General features: G+C 42.1%; 1 protein-coding gene across 1 annotated transcript in view; it reads left to right on the top strand.

Moving 5' to 3' along the window:
- Positions 1-448: 448 nt before the first annotated feature.
- gpd2 (glycerol-3-phosphate dehydrogenase 2 (mitochondrial)) overlaps positions 449-14,815 on the top strand; it is a 130,292-nt gene continuing 115,925 nt past the window's right edge. Inside the window, exon 1 of the mRNA XM_059966526.1 lies at positions 449-662. The gene's annotated coding sequence lies outside the window, so the exon portion shown is untranslated. The remainder of the gene's footprint in view (positions 663-14,815) is intronic.

Genomic DNA, 14,815 nt, shown 5'->3' with positions numbered 1-14,815 from the left:
GTTGGCAGAGTGCACCCCAGAAAATCTATTTTTTGTTGGTTATATTTGGGGTTATATAAGGTGACAAAGAACTTCATGTGTGCTATAACACAGGGGGACCAAAATGTTTTAACTTTTTCCCCATATTTGCTGAAAGCACGTGAGACTGCTGGCACTTTGATATGATTTTGCCCTTTGATAATTATATTGCAACAGGGCAAAAGTACAGTAAAACTTCTGCAACACTTTCAAAAGGCGCTACAAAAATGATCTGGAGACACCAGATATGACACAGCCACCCACTCTCCCACACTTTCGGATGAATCACTGGGCAGGTCCAAGATGAAGCATTTTTTTTCCTCGCCAGCCGCCTGCAATTGGTGCTGCCAGGACAAAACCCAGCCCACATTGATCGTGGCGCTGCCTCCCATTGGGCGCATGGAGCTGTCAATCTCTAAGGTCACGATCACACCGATTGTCACATAGTACGAGCCCTCGCCATTGGGGGTGAGGGTTGTACAATTCTCCATCGGTGTGGACGCGTCCGGATGCGGTGGTTTGGTGAGTGGAATGAGCGGCGTTCAGTGGAGCGGGAACCGATTTGTTTAAAGGATGCAGCGGGCAGAGTGACATCCCGCACGCCGGCCTGGCGCAGGAGCGGGGATGGTGACAATTGTCAGCAGGTAAGCCCAGAGACCGTCTCGGACCCGGCGGCTTCGCATCCGTCCTGCTCCCAGCGCCGAGCGGGCGCGCTTCCCTTTCGGAAGCATGTTGTGTAAAGGCCGTCGTTTTCCCACTTCCCCTTCGTGATGCTCCACCCCGGGCTACTGTGCGCAGCGCTGAACCTGCCGCCGGCTGGGTCGGACTGGCCCCGCTTTCAGTGGCCAGTCCGTGGATCGCTGGGGTACCGACAACCCGCGGAGCCGCTCAGGAATAGGGCAGGTCTCTGGCTGTTTCCAACCTGATGATAAGGGCCGGTGTTTATATCAAACAGGAATGCTTAGCATATCGGTCAGTACTTGTGGACGGAAAATCTTAAAAGCCATAGAAAAATACAGCTGGAAACGGACCCAATTCGTCCATGCCCAGCAAGGTGGTACATACCCTGGTTATTCCCATTTGTCTGCGCTTGGCCCGTGTCCCGCATAACCCCTTCAAGTCATCTACTTAGCAAAATATCTTAGATGTTGTCACCCACGTTATTAATTACTTTCTCTGACAGCTCCTCCCTTGTATACAACACCCTCGCGTGAAGTTGCCCCTCCGTTGTAAAACTTCCAACTTAAACCTATGCCCTCCAGTTTCTTTCCCTGGGAAGAAGAAATTTCTGATCAAAGATCTCTCAACAGAACTGAGGAAAGTGAGAGAAATGCTCGATTAAAGTTCAGAGGATAGGGAGAACAAGAGGGGAAGTTTTGTGATTGGGCCAAAGGCTGAAGAAATCAATTTACAAAGAGGGGAAAATGTGCAGGATACCAAACGGCAAGGAAGTGGTAAAAACGTGAACAGATTTTCTGAAATTACTAAAGAGTTTGGAAGGTTGGCAGGAAATCTACAATAAACATTCTGGAGTGATGACTACTTGAAAATATTAAACTCACTGTCTTATAACCCCACTGTTCAAAGTTCAAAGTACATTTATTGTCAAAGTATGATACTATCTTACCTTGAGTTTCATTTTCTTGCTGGCTTTTACAGGGAAAACAGAAATACAATAGAATTTATGAAAAAATGTACATGAGAAGGACTGACCAATAACCAATATGCAAGGGAAGCCAAATTGTGCATAATAAAAAATAGAACATTGAGAACATGAATTTTAGAGTCCTTGAAAGAGAGTCTACAGGTTGTGGAGACAGTACAGCATCAAAGTAAATTAAGCTATTCACATTGTTTTGGGAGCCTGATGGCTGCAGGGTAATAACTGTTTCTGAACCTGGTGGTGTGGCACCCAAGGCTCCTGTACCACCACCTCAATGGTAGAAGCAAGAAGAGAGCATAGGTTGGATGATGGATGGTGCCTTCTTGTGACAAAGCTCTTCGTAAATGTGCTCAATGACTCTTGAATGATCTTCTAAAAGGTAGAGCTTTAGAGTGTCACGGTGTTGAAACAAGGCCTTTGGTCAATTTAGTACATGCTGAACTGCTATTCTGCCTTGTACCTTCAACCCACCGCTGGACCATAGTCCTTCATAACCATGCCAACCATGTACTTGTCCAAACTTCTCTTAAATGTTATAAATGAACCCACATACAATTCCGTTGGCTGCTCATTCAACAGTAACACCACCCTTTGAGTGAAGACATTCCCCCCCCCTTGTGTTGCCTTTCACCTCTCACCCTTAACCTATGATCTTTAGTTCTAGTCTCACCCAACTGCAGTGGAAAAAGCCTGCATGCGTTTATCCTATATATAACCCTCATAAGTCCCAACCTATTCGACCTTTTCCTGTAACTCAAGTCCTTAGGTCCTGGCAATGTCCTTGTAGATGTCATCTGTTCCTTCTTCAATTTAACTGATCTCTTTCCTGCAGATAGATGGTCAGAACTGCACACAACACTCCAAATTAGGCCTCACCTAAGTCTTCAACAAAACTTTCCAATTTCTGTTTTCAGTACCTTGATTTATGAAGGCCAATGTACCAAGAGCTTAATTTATGACCTTATCTAGCCGTGACATCACATTCAAGGAATTCAGTATTACTAGATTCCTTTGTTCTTTTGCACTCCTTAGTGCCTTATTGTTCACTGTGCATGTTGTACCGGGTTTCTCCTCCCAAAGTGCAACACCCACCTCACACTTGTTTGCATTAAACTCCATCTGCCATCTTTTAGCCCATTTTTCCAGCTGGGCCAGATCCTGCTGCAAGCTTTGATACCTTCCTCATTGTTCATTACGCCCCCAGTCTTGGTGTCATCTGCAAACTTGGTGATCCAGTTTGCCAAATCATTAATATAGATGGTAAACACCAATGGAGACTGCGCTGCTCCCTGTGGTACACTACTAGTCACAGGCCTCCAGTCAGAGAGGCAACCATCTACTACTGTTCTCTGGCTTCTCCTGCTAAGCCAATGTTGAATCCAATTTACTACTTCATCTTGAATGTCAAGCGACTTAACCTTCTGGACCAGACTCCCATGCGGGACGTTGTCAAAGTCCATGTCCATGTAGACAATGTCCAATGCCTTTCCTTTGTCAACTTCCTGGAAAAACTATGACAAAGATACTTTATAAGTGTACTTCATCATGACCCTTGCACCTTCAGGACCTTCTCTACACTTCCTCTGCTACTGAGGGCTGTCCAACTGGGTGATGGAGTTCAGTTTATTGAACTTTGTTGGAAGAATATTAGGAGGCTGAAAGCAAAGTGCTTTGAATGAGGCTGAGACGGAGAGGTCTCAGGCAGCTAGCAATGGGTCATGCTTGTTGTCAGAATTGAGGTGATTTGCAAATGGCACAAAATGAGTGTTTGGTCTCGATATACAAGAGACGACATTGTGAGCAGTGAGTGCAGTACTCTAAATGGATGGTAATGTGGAACTTTGATATAAAATGCCTTGTTTTATTGGGGGGTTGGATATATTGCAGGTATTATGACCCTGAAGATGGAAATTAGATTGTGTTACATTGAGGTTACACTGTAAAATTAAATCACTGGGTGAAATAGAATGGAAATGGACATAGAAGCAGTTCTTGTGCTTTGAGTGACAACTGCTTTGCACAAGACTGCAAGACATTGCAGGAAGTTGTGAACACAGCCTAAACAAGGGGTTCCCAACTCACCGTCCACAAACCCTTTAATTAATGGTAGGGCTCAGTGGCATAAAAAAGGTTGGCAACCCTGGCCTAGTCTATCAAGAAAACCAGCCTCCCCCTCTGGATTCAGTCTATCCTTCTGCCTTGGGAGAGCAGGCCACTCCCAGACATTCTCTCTACTTTCCTCCTCCCATCAGGCAAAAGATACAAAAGCTTGAGAATGCATATCACCGGGTTCAAGTACAGCTTCTCCTTTGTTACAAGACTTGATTTCTCATTCAATATAAGAACACAGTAATATAAAAACGTATGGGGTCTCTCAGTTTACCTCTCCATTGCTCGTGCTCTTTGTCTGTCTGTCTGCACTGCACTCTGTAACACTGTATTCTGTATTTTTTTCATTCAATCATAATACAGGTATAGTATAGAGATTTTGCTAATATATATACTTTGAACTTTTGAACTTTTTTAAAATCCTGCATTGAGGAAGATAATGTGCTACTTCAGAGCAATCCAAGATCTTGTTACTGCTATCTTTAGCTAGTGACCTTCTAATCGATTGCAGAGGGAATGTGCTGGTGAAAAGTACATGTATGAAGTTCTGTGCACATGCTCACAGGGACATGTATTGATTCTTGATCTTGTACATCTATTCATCAAACCTTTCCTGATCACATCTTCCACTACAAAAAAATTTACTATGCTCCTAATACTCAAAGGTGACAAACTGAGTAAAGCTCAAAGGTGAGTTTATTCTTGGGATACTGCCACAGATAAAATGCTGGAGGAACTCTGCAGGTCAGGCAGCATCAATGGAAGGGAATAAATGATCAATGTTCTGGGCTGGGATTCTTCTTTGGGACTGGAAGGTAAAGGAGAAGAAGCCAGAATAAGGTGCTGGGGGGAGGAGAAGGAGTGAGACCAGGTCGGAGGAGGGTGGGTGGGTGGAGAGGGGGATGAACTGAGACATTGGGAGGTGATAGGTGGGAAAGGTAAAGGGCTGAAGAAGGAGGAATCTGGTTGGAATGGAGTGTACCTTTCTGGAGCTTCAATATTTTAATTTCAAAAGTCTATCTTTGAATGGATTTGTGTACCATCAATACAAGTCACATTCAGGTTTGGAAAGGAGAATTACAGGTTCCCAAATATTCTGCTCAGTATTGAGTGCAACATTACGTATTGTTGGGGATCCATTGTCTAAGTCACTCGTCCCTTCTGGAAGCTTCAGTTTTATAGAAACATCTGATGACTTGATGGAGAAAAAAATCAAGCCATGTTCTCTCTCGCTTTTGCACATTGGTTGTTTGTCAGTCTTTGTTTATGTATAGTTTTTCATAAATTCTATTGTACTTCTTTAATTCTCCTGTAAACGTTTGCTAGAAAATGAATATATGGTAACATACGTACTGCAATAGTAAATTTACTCTGTACTTTAAACGTTCTTCACCACCCTGTCAACTTGCATGGCTGCTTTCAATGAACAGTGCACTTGTACTCCCGGGGCCAGCTATTCAACAACCCTTGTCAGTGCCCTGCCATTCACTCTATATATCCTGACATGGTTTGACAGTCCAAAACGGATTGCCTCACACTTATCTAAGTTGAAATCTATTTATCACCCCCTCAACTCATCTCTCTAACTCAGAGATTCTCAGCCTGGGGTCCACAGACATCTCAGTTAATGGCAGGAATTCATGGCATAAAGAAGGTTGGGAACCCCAGCTCTAGCTGAGCAAGATCTCTTTGCAATTCGTTAGAACTTTCTTCACTGTTTACAAGACTGTGTGAGTTAGCATCATCAGCAAACTTGCTAATTGTACCATATGCATATATGTCCAAATAATTTACATAAAAATTAATACTAACACTGATCTCTGAGCCCACTATTCACAGTCTTCCAGTTGGCGTATCAGCCTTCAAATCATCACCTTTTGCTTCCTGCCATTTAACTCCTTCTGAATCACATTCTTAAACAACAGTAGCCACCCTGCCTCCTTCAGAACTTCGGCAGTGGCTAATGATGAAACAAGTGTCTCAACAAGGGCCCTGGTCTCCCTTCAGGTCTGAAGGTGCACTTGTTCCACTCTTGGGTATTTGCCTGCCTTAATGCACTTCAAGGTTGCAAATATCTCCTTCCTCATAATAAGCATATGGTCCAAGAATTCACTACCTATTACTCTCATTTTTTTGGCAGTCACAATATTCTTCTTTGTAAACATAGGAGAACTAGACATTTAAAAAATCAGCCATCTCCTGTGGCTCCACTCATAAGCAGTCTTGATGGGGGTCTTTAAGATGACTTGTTCTCTCCCTAGTCATCCTTTTGCTATTCACAGAGCTGAAGAATTTTTAACCATACCCACCAACTCCATCTGATACCTTCATTTTGTCCTCCTGATTTTCCTCTTAGGTTTGGTCTGAAATTTTTTTATATTTGTTGAGCGATTCATTCATACCCAGCTGCCAAAATGTGATATATATTTCCTTCATTTTCCTTACTGGAGCCTTGATATCTCCCATCAGCTGGGTTCCCTGAATTTGGCATCCCTTCCTTCACTCTTAACTGAAGTATGCTGCCTCTGTACTCTTGATTCTGGGCCATACAAAAGCCTTCCTTTTGTCTTCATTTAGAGTCACCCAGTTCATTCCAGCTAGATCCTGCCTAATTTGACCTGCTCCAGTTCAGGATTTAAACCTGTGGCCCTGTTCTATGCTTTTCCTTAAATATTTTAAAACTAGTAGAATCGTGGTCACTGGACCCAAAGACTTCCTCGAATGCCACTTCAGTTACTTGGCCCATTGCTACTGTAGTTACTCCAGCATTCAGCAAGGAGTGGCTCACTTACTGAGAAGTTCTGCTAGATTCCTCAGAACTTGATGCAATATTTCTGCATCTTTGAATGATGGAGGTTCGGCAACACTGAACAAGTTCAACGGTATTTAGAATCATCGCTGAAACACCTCAGAAGCAGTGTGTGCATTGCAACATCTGGTTTATTAACTTCCTTCAGGGCAGCCAATATCACCAACCTAACTGTATGTGGCTGCACACTCAACAATGCAGTTGGCTTGAAACTGCCTCCTCAGTTCAGGAGCAATTACCAGTGGAGAAAATGTGAAGGCATTGTCAGCAACATCCATGCCCAGTAACTGAATTAGAATAAAAAACATATGTTCAGCTATCAAGGTTGTTAGGACTGCTGGTCATTGGTAGGGCTCTGTGTGTGTTACCATTACAAAAATTGTAGTCCACCAAAAATAAGTAACCAATTTCTCAATTCCTCTGTGCTGTCCTCCCTACTTGGTCTTTGTATTCCTCTCCATTCCTGAAGAAGGGCCTCGGCCAGAAGTCTTGACTGTTCATTTTCATAGACACTGCCTGACCTGCTGAGTTCCTCCAGTATTTTGTGTGCATCGCTTTGGACTTCCAGCATTTGCAAACTTTCTGGTGTTTATGGTGTGTGAGTATTAGTGGAATAGTCAACAGGTGCCATGTCATCAGATATCAGAGCCAAGAAAAAGAAAGGTTGTGATGCCCTCCTCAGAACGTTGTGGAACTGTGAATTCATCATCCTGTAAACATGATGTAGTCTAATGGTGCTCATGCCAAATGACATCTCCACATCCTGTACTCTACTACTTAAAATGCGGTATACATAGATCATCAGGGCGAGCTTAACACCCAATTAACATTGGCTGATGCATTCTTGGTTCCCGATAAACAAAACTTTTCCTTATCTGAGGCTGGGGGTTTCCTCAGCAACTGCGTGGCTGCTGGTTTGGCCAAGTGCCTTTACAACAGTTAAATGGATTTTAGTGTTTAGTGTTGGGTCGTGGAGTAGTGTGCAGGTATTCAGGAGGAAGAAACACTCTCTTTACTCTGCTGGGACTAGCATGTTGATGGGGGTGTGATGTGAAATAGTGAATGGTAGTTGAATCGCATGGGAATTGGGAATAAGAGCTGTTCCCTTTAAAATTCGATTTGTATGGAATGTGAATATAGGGCTAGAATACAAGTGGAGCTTGCATTGTAGTCAGAAATACCTGACGGTCAGTTGGTTGTCTAGCTTCCATTGTTGGGTGGCAGGGTGTAGATACATCTCGACCAAAGGAGGTGTAAGATGCTCCTTCCCTCCACCATCCTGCAGATCACCCTTGGGCCAGGTGTAGCCCCTGATCAGAGCCACATGAAGCAATGGGAGCAGCTGGTGGATGATCGTTCGAGCAGCGGCTGTTTATCACAATTCCTGGTCACAGCCTCAGCCTCAGATAACACAATAAGGAAAAGTTTTGTTTACTGGGAACCAAGAATGCATCAGCCAATGTTAATTGGGTGTTAAGCTCGCCCTGATGATCTATGTATACCGCATTTTAAGTAGTAGAGTACAGGATGTGGAGATGTCATTCGAGCACCATTAGACTACATCATGTTTACACGATAATGAATTCACAGTCACTGAAGAGTATTGATAATGGCCAGGATCATCGTATTGTAAACACAGTGCCCCGATGAACGCAAACCACTTCTGAAGAAAAGTTTGCCTAGAACAATCATGGTCAAAGATCATTTACATCATACGACACAGCACATAATGATATTGCTATTCCATTGATCAAAGGAATGAAGGGGAAAGAAATTTGTCCTCTTAAAAATTATATGTTGTATATAAATATTTCATTTTTAATTCAAAATTAGCATATGAATCAAATGGGGAAACAGCTATTATTTATTTTTATTAATTGAGATGCAGGCAGATAAGGCCCTTTGAGTCACATCGCCCAGCAATATCCATGTTTATTTATTTATTTTTAACTCTTGACTAATCATGGGACAAGTTACAATGACCAATTAACCTACCAACCAGTACCTCTTTGGACTGTGAGAGGAAACCAGAGCTTCCGGAGGAAACCCACGCGGTCATGGTGAGAACGTACATCTGGTGTATTAAAAAACAATGAATCTAAGAAGGGCAGAATCAGATTTAATATCACCATGCATGTGTAATGAAATTTGTTAACTTTACGGCAGCAAGACAATGATATATATCTAATAAATAGTTAAGTTAAAAGAAGTAGTGCAAAATAACAGAATAAAATAAAGTAGTGAGGTAGTGTTCATGGGTTCAATGCCAGTTTAGAAATCAGATGGCAGAGGGGAAGAAGCTGTTCCTAAATTGCTGAGTGTGTGCCTTCAGGCTTCTGTACCTCCTTCCAGTGTGAAGAGAGAATTTTGCAGGTGGTGTGGATCTTTATAGAATCCTAAATGAGTGTAAAGTGAATAGCATCTTCCCCTATTTTGTAATGATGCTTTTGAGAAATTTTCATATCTTAGTGAAGTAATTTCTTCCTTGGGTGTTGCATGATTGTTATTGAAACTCAGATATGTGGATCAAACTTTGTAGCCAAAACCTACTTTCAGTGTTCTTTCAGTTTGCATTACCGACAACATTCTCTCTCATTTCTTTTTACAGCTGCATGGACCAACTATTACTCTGAGCAAAACTTTTTACATGGCCTGGAAACTGCGCGGCACTTTAATAATACAGTATATAAAATAAAACTCCAGCTGTGCGGTAACAGGCTGTGTGTGCAGGAGCATTTTGGTTACTGTGCGGCAGCGTACCCCCGTTACAGATATCATTTCAATGCAAAATGATTTTGATCTGAGTAATACACACAAAATGTTGGAGGAACGCAGCAGGTCAGGCAGCATCTGTGGAGGGGAATAAACAGTCGCTGTCTCAGATGGAGACCCTTCATCAGGCCTAAAGTCCGATTTTAATCTGACATCCAAGAGAAAAGCTGAGTGAGACTCCCTAGAGGAGTCTTGCCTAGCTTCATTCAACTGTCAGGTTAGATCTGTTCTGCTGACAGATAAAGCTTTTGAATCTGCTGTACACTGAGAGTTTAACATCAACACAAAAGTCATTTTGGCTTTTCAGCTCCTGAACCTATGGGGTAGGAATGACTGGCAGGTGTTGGTATGTTGGTCAGTATCTCTGTGGGGAAGGAGAGTGAACAGTGGTGTAATAGGATTATTATTACAATACTACTTACCACTACTTCAGATCAAGCATGCAGTGAACATAGGAATTGAAGTTTCAGGCGTTCTTTTAACAACAATATCTGTTTCTCGGTGGGCTTTAACTTGGTGAGGTTGATCCTTTTCAAGGGGAAGTAACTCTGGCTTACTGGCATTTTAATAGAATGAGAATTGTTCACTGATCAGTTGTTCAACCTGTCAGTGCTGCTTGTACTTGTCACTTGAAGTGTTAAGTCACTTGAGGAGCTGCACAAATCGTATCCTTGTAATGGAATTCCTCTGTACTGCTCCGAAGATAAATTCAGCAATCCCAGATGGGAGCACAAGCCAAGGAATAAAATTAACTGCAGGGTTCAGTACCGTGAGTCCTTACTTTGTTAAGTACCGTAAATTCCGGACTATAAGCCACTACTTTTTTCCCACGCTTTGAACACTGCAGCCTATACTACGGTGCGGCTAATGCATGTTTTTTTTCATGCCGCCAAAAACATTTTGCCTCGTAACAGTAGACCAATAAAATTGATGAGTAGTTCACAGAGGTACAATGAAATTGTACGATAAATCAAGCGCACTTTCACAATTAAATTATTGTAAATCAGTCATTTGTACTCACCCTCATCAACATGGAAAACACTCGAAGAAAAGCATATGATGCAGCTTTTAAGTTAAAGGCGATCAATCTGGCGGTTGAAGAAGGAAATCGAGCTGCTGCACAAAATCTTGGCATAAATGAATCGATGGTGAGACTGTGGAGACGCCAGCGTGAAGAACTGAGTCAATGCAAAAAGACGACAAAAGCTTTCAGAGGTAATCATAGCAGATGGCCCGAACTTGAAAACTTTCTTGAAGACTGGGTTAACACACAGAGAGCAGGTGGCCGCGGTGTTTCCACCGTGCAGATCAGACTGAAGGCTAAAGCAATCGCCACCAAAATGAAAATCGAAGATTTTAGAGGTGGGCCATCGTGGTGTTTTAGATTTATGAGACGAAAAGGCCTGTCTGTCAGGGTACGCACGACTCTGTGTCAGCAGCTCCCTCCCGACCACGAGGAACAACTTGCTAACTTCCGCACATTCACTCAAACAAAGATAGCGGAGAATTCCATCGGGCCAGATGATATCATAAATATGGATGAAGTGCCTTTGACATTTGACCTGCCTCTCACTCGGACTGTTAATAAAAAAGGTGACTCGTCCATGACACTGAAAACAAGTGGCCATGAGAGAATGCATTTTACTTGTGTTCTGAGCTGCACAGCATCCGGACTAAAGCTTCCACCGATAGTGATTTTTTAAGCGGCTGACAATGAAAGTTCAGTGAAAGCTGCCATCAAGAGTACAAACTCAATTCCAGCTGTGATTCCTGGGGGCACCACGAAGTATTTGCAGCCACTGGACATCAGCGTGAACCGGCCATTTAAAGTGGCGCTGCGCGTTGAGTGGGAGGCTTGGATGACGAGCGGCGAGAAATCCTTTACCAAAACAGGACACATGCGAAGAGCATCTTTAACTCAAGTCTGCCAGTGGATCCTAAATGCGTGGAGCCGTGTCACAACATCCATCATCACCAACGGGTTTCGAAAGGCTGGACTGCTGCGTGATGAAGAGGACCGCATGCGCTCAAGTGAGAGTGACAACGAAGAGACTGAAGTGAGTGATGAGATCCTGAGGTTGTTCAATTCAGACACTGAAGGACTTTGATGGTTTTAGTGCGCAGGAGGAAGATGAAGAAGGCGATCAATAACTTTTCCTAGTAGGCTGCAGTATATATATTTTTTTTACCAGTTGTTAGGAGATATTGGAATGTTGTTCGTGCTCTGTTCAGTAAAAAAGTATACGCAACGTAATTTGTGTGTTACCGATACGTATGTATATTTAAAAGTAGCTGCGTTACAGGCACTGTTCATAAAAAAGCATTTGCAATATGTATTTGTTTATGTTACCATACGGATTTAATTAAAAGTTAAAAAATCCTCACGTGTAATATCTTTCTGTGTAAATATCTCATATTACAACGTGGGACACCTGCAGCTTAAAATCCGGTGCGGCCTGTACAAGTACAAAATTGATTTTCTTTCTAAAATTAGAGCGTGCGGCTTTTAATCAGGTGCGCTCTGCAGTTCGGAATCTACGGTAGTTAAAGGCCATCCATTAGTAAGGAACTTTTTACAGACATCCATAAGCCAATTTTCTGAGTTAGAAGACACACAAAGATCATTGATGTGGTGACCCTACCTCTAGGGCATTGTAATGAATGCCGTCAAAAGCGTACAAGAATAATTGCTGAAATCGGGGAAAGAGAGGAAACTAATTTTGTCGTTATATGAGTGCATGCATGTAAGTTGGGCTTCTGAATTCAAGTGTAGGGGTAGCCGTAGGCCGGGTGTTCATAACATGGCCATGGCCTGAATTGCAGTGATTATATGATTCCCAGCAAGGATGGTAATGTTCCGAGTAATTTCCACTTCAAAATCATCTCCAAACACCACTTAAGTTTCTTTACGTCCTCATCTGGTATGGGAGCAGCCGGGCATCGGACCAGAAGTCCTTACAAAGGACTGTGAGAACAGTTAAGAAGATCACAGGTCTCCCTACCATCCATTGGGGTTGCTTATCAGGAGTGCTGTGTATGTAGAGCCTTTAGTATTATTAAGGAGCCCACCCATCCATCCAGCGTCCTCTTTGGATTTTCTACCATCAGGCAGGAGACAGTGATGCACAAAAACAAGATGGGACCAGTTTCTTCCCTCAGGCCATTAGGCTTCTGAACATCCTGCTGTATCGCCTTTGAAGTGCCACTGTTGTGTATCTTACAATATTTAGTATTAATGCACTTTAGTTTGTTATTTATGTGTGATTCATCGGTAGATTTTTATCTTCACTTTTGTAAGTTATCGTGGGTCATGTGTTTACTGTGCTTTACATTTTGTTTCAGAATAATGTCTCATTTCTCTATACATTATGTGGTCATGCACGTGTATATAATTAAATGACAATGACTTTGTCCTACACATTGTGATGTGATACAGGAGCTGGGGATGAGAGAGGTTTGAGTTGATTGGCAGTCGGGCTCAGCTGCGATTTCTGTTTCTTCTTGACCGGGACTCAAGGTGGAGGAGCCCCAATAATGTGGCACAGGAGGTTGAGTTCCTGAGAGGTCAGACGTAGTGGTCACTGGCTCTACAAATACCTACACACTTCGAGTTTTAGTCCTCTTACATACAGTTAACGACAATTCATATTTTTCTTCCATTACTTACCAGCACCTGATAAACCCTAGATTCTGCACATGTTGGAAATCTGCACCTAACTGCAGGCCTCTGCTTCTTGTCTGTCTTACCTACACTTGTTTCTCTTAAAGGTAACCGAGTCCTTTCTGCTGTGAGTTAAATTCAAAAACTTACCAATGCTTATTGCCTGACACTTATTTACATGAAATTTCAGGTTTAGTACAATAAACAACCAATTATGCATACCAATTTCCTTAATTATGGAATTCCCATATGATGTTAATCACCAAGCAGATTAAATTTTTATGTGTAATTTCAAATGCTATTATCATTGATAAGCTCGATTCACTGTATTTTTGTCTGTTTAAACACTTTGCCACTGTCCAAGCGTTATTAATTTCATTTATAATAATACCAATCTGCCACCCACACAATCTTTTACATCAAGTAAATTATAGAACTTTATATAGTCACAGAAAAATTAATCAAATTGGATGTTGAAGTGGGAAATTTCTATTTAACTTTGGTATAGGTCATGTATAAATAGCTTATTTTCTGTCATATTTCTGACATACTCACTCTTGTTTTACTAAAGAAAACACAATATTTTAATCACTTAATTGAAATATTCCCACAACCAGTGGACTCATTTTCAAGGACTCATGTTTTCAATATTTATTGCTTATTTCTTTCATTTTGTATTTGCACAGCTTGTTGTGTTCTGCACTCCGGTTGAACGCCCCGGTTGGTTGATTGATTCTGTTAATGTTATTAGTATGCCCACAAGAAAATGAATCTCGGTTGTGTATAGTGATATATATACTTTGTACTTTGAACTTTGATCCTCAAAGTAGTCTAATTATCAAGATGAGAAAGTGGAAATCCAGAGCAACACACACAAAATACTGAAGGAACTCAGCAGATCAGGCAGCATCTATGGAAATGAATAGACTGTCTTTCGGGCCAAGACCCTTCTTCAGAATGAAAGGAAGGGGTATAATGTACCAGAGACCTCGTGCCATAACTCAAATTTACTGTAGTTGTTGCATAATGTACTGTTAAAGTGAAGAGTTGGTCAGTTAATGCAAAGGTTTGTTAGGTTAAGTCACGACTAAAATGAAGTTTAGTGTGTTTGGTGGATTCACTTATTGCTCCAAGTATTTAAGGAAATTATAGAAAACCATGCCTGTGGGGGGAGAAACAGGCTATCAGCAAAGTAATGTTTTGAACTCTGTTGGAAAGCAGTATCTGTAGTACTGACACAATAATCTACTGCATCTTTAATATAGGGACTGCTCAAAAGCGGGTGAGAAAACTGTTGTTTAGAGGAGAAACATTTAAGGCATTGAGCAATTGGAGTGACACTTTCATTAAAGAAAATGTCCCATTAAGGGTCTTGGACTGAAACTGGCTTTTTTCTTTTTTTTCATTATGTAGGAGCAGAATTAGGCCATTTGTTCCATCGAGTCTACTCTTCAGTTTCATCATGGCTGATCCATTTCCTTCTCACTCCAATCTCCTGCCTTCTCCCCGTATCCCTTCATGCTCTGACTAACCAAGAATCTATCAACCTCAGCCTTAGATATACCAGATGACTTGGCCTCCACAGCTGCCTGTGGCAGCGAATTCCACAGACTTTTCCATAGATGCTGCTGGATCTGCTGAGCTCCCCCAGCAGTTTGTGTGTGTTGCTAAAGAAAATGGCTAAAGGTTTTTAAAGAGGGAACAAGCAGAGGTGGATACATGGGGAAGGTATCGCTGAGAGTAAGATAATTGAATGTTCTGCCCTTGCTGAAGAACCAAAGGA

The sequence above is a fragment of the Hypanus sabinus genome, chromosome 4 (genome assembly GCF_030144855.1).
Source record: "Hypanus sabinus isolate sHypSab1 chromosome 4, sHypSab1.hap1, whole genome shotgun sequence".
Taxonomy (NCBI): domain Eukaryota; kingdom Metazoa; phylum Chordata; class Chondrichthyes; order Myliobatiformes; family Dasyatidae; genus Hypanus; species Hypanus sabinus.
The sequence above is the reverse complement of the archived record's forward strand: the minus strand, read 5'-3'. Positions and strand labels throughout refer to the sequence as shown.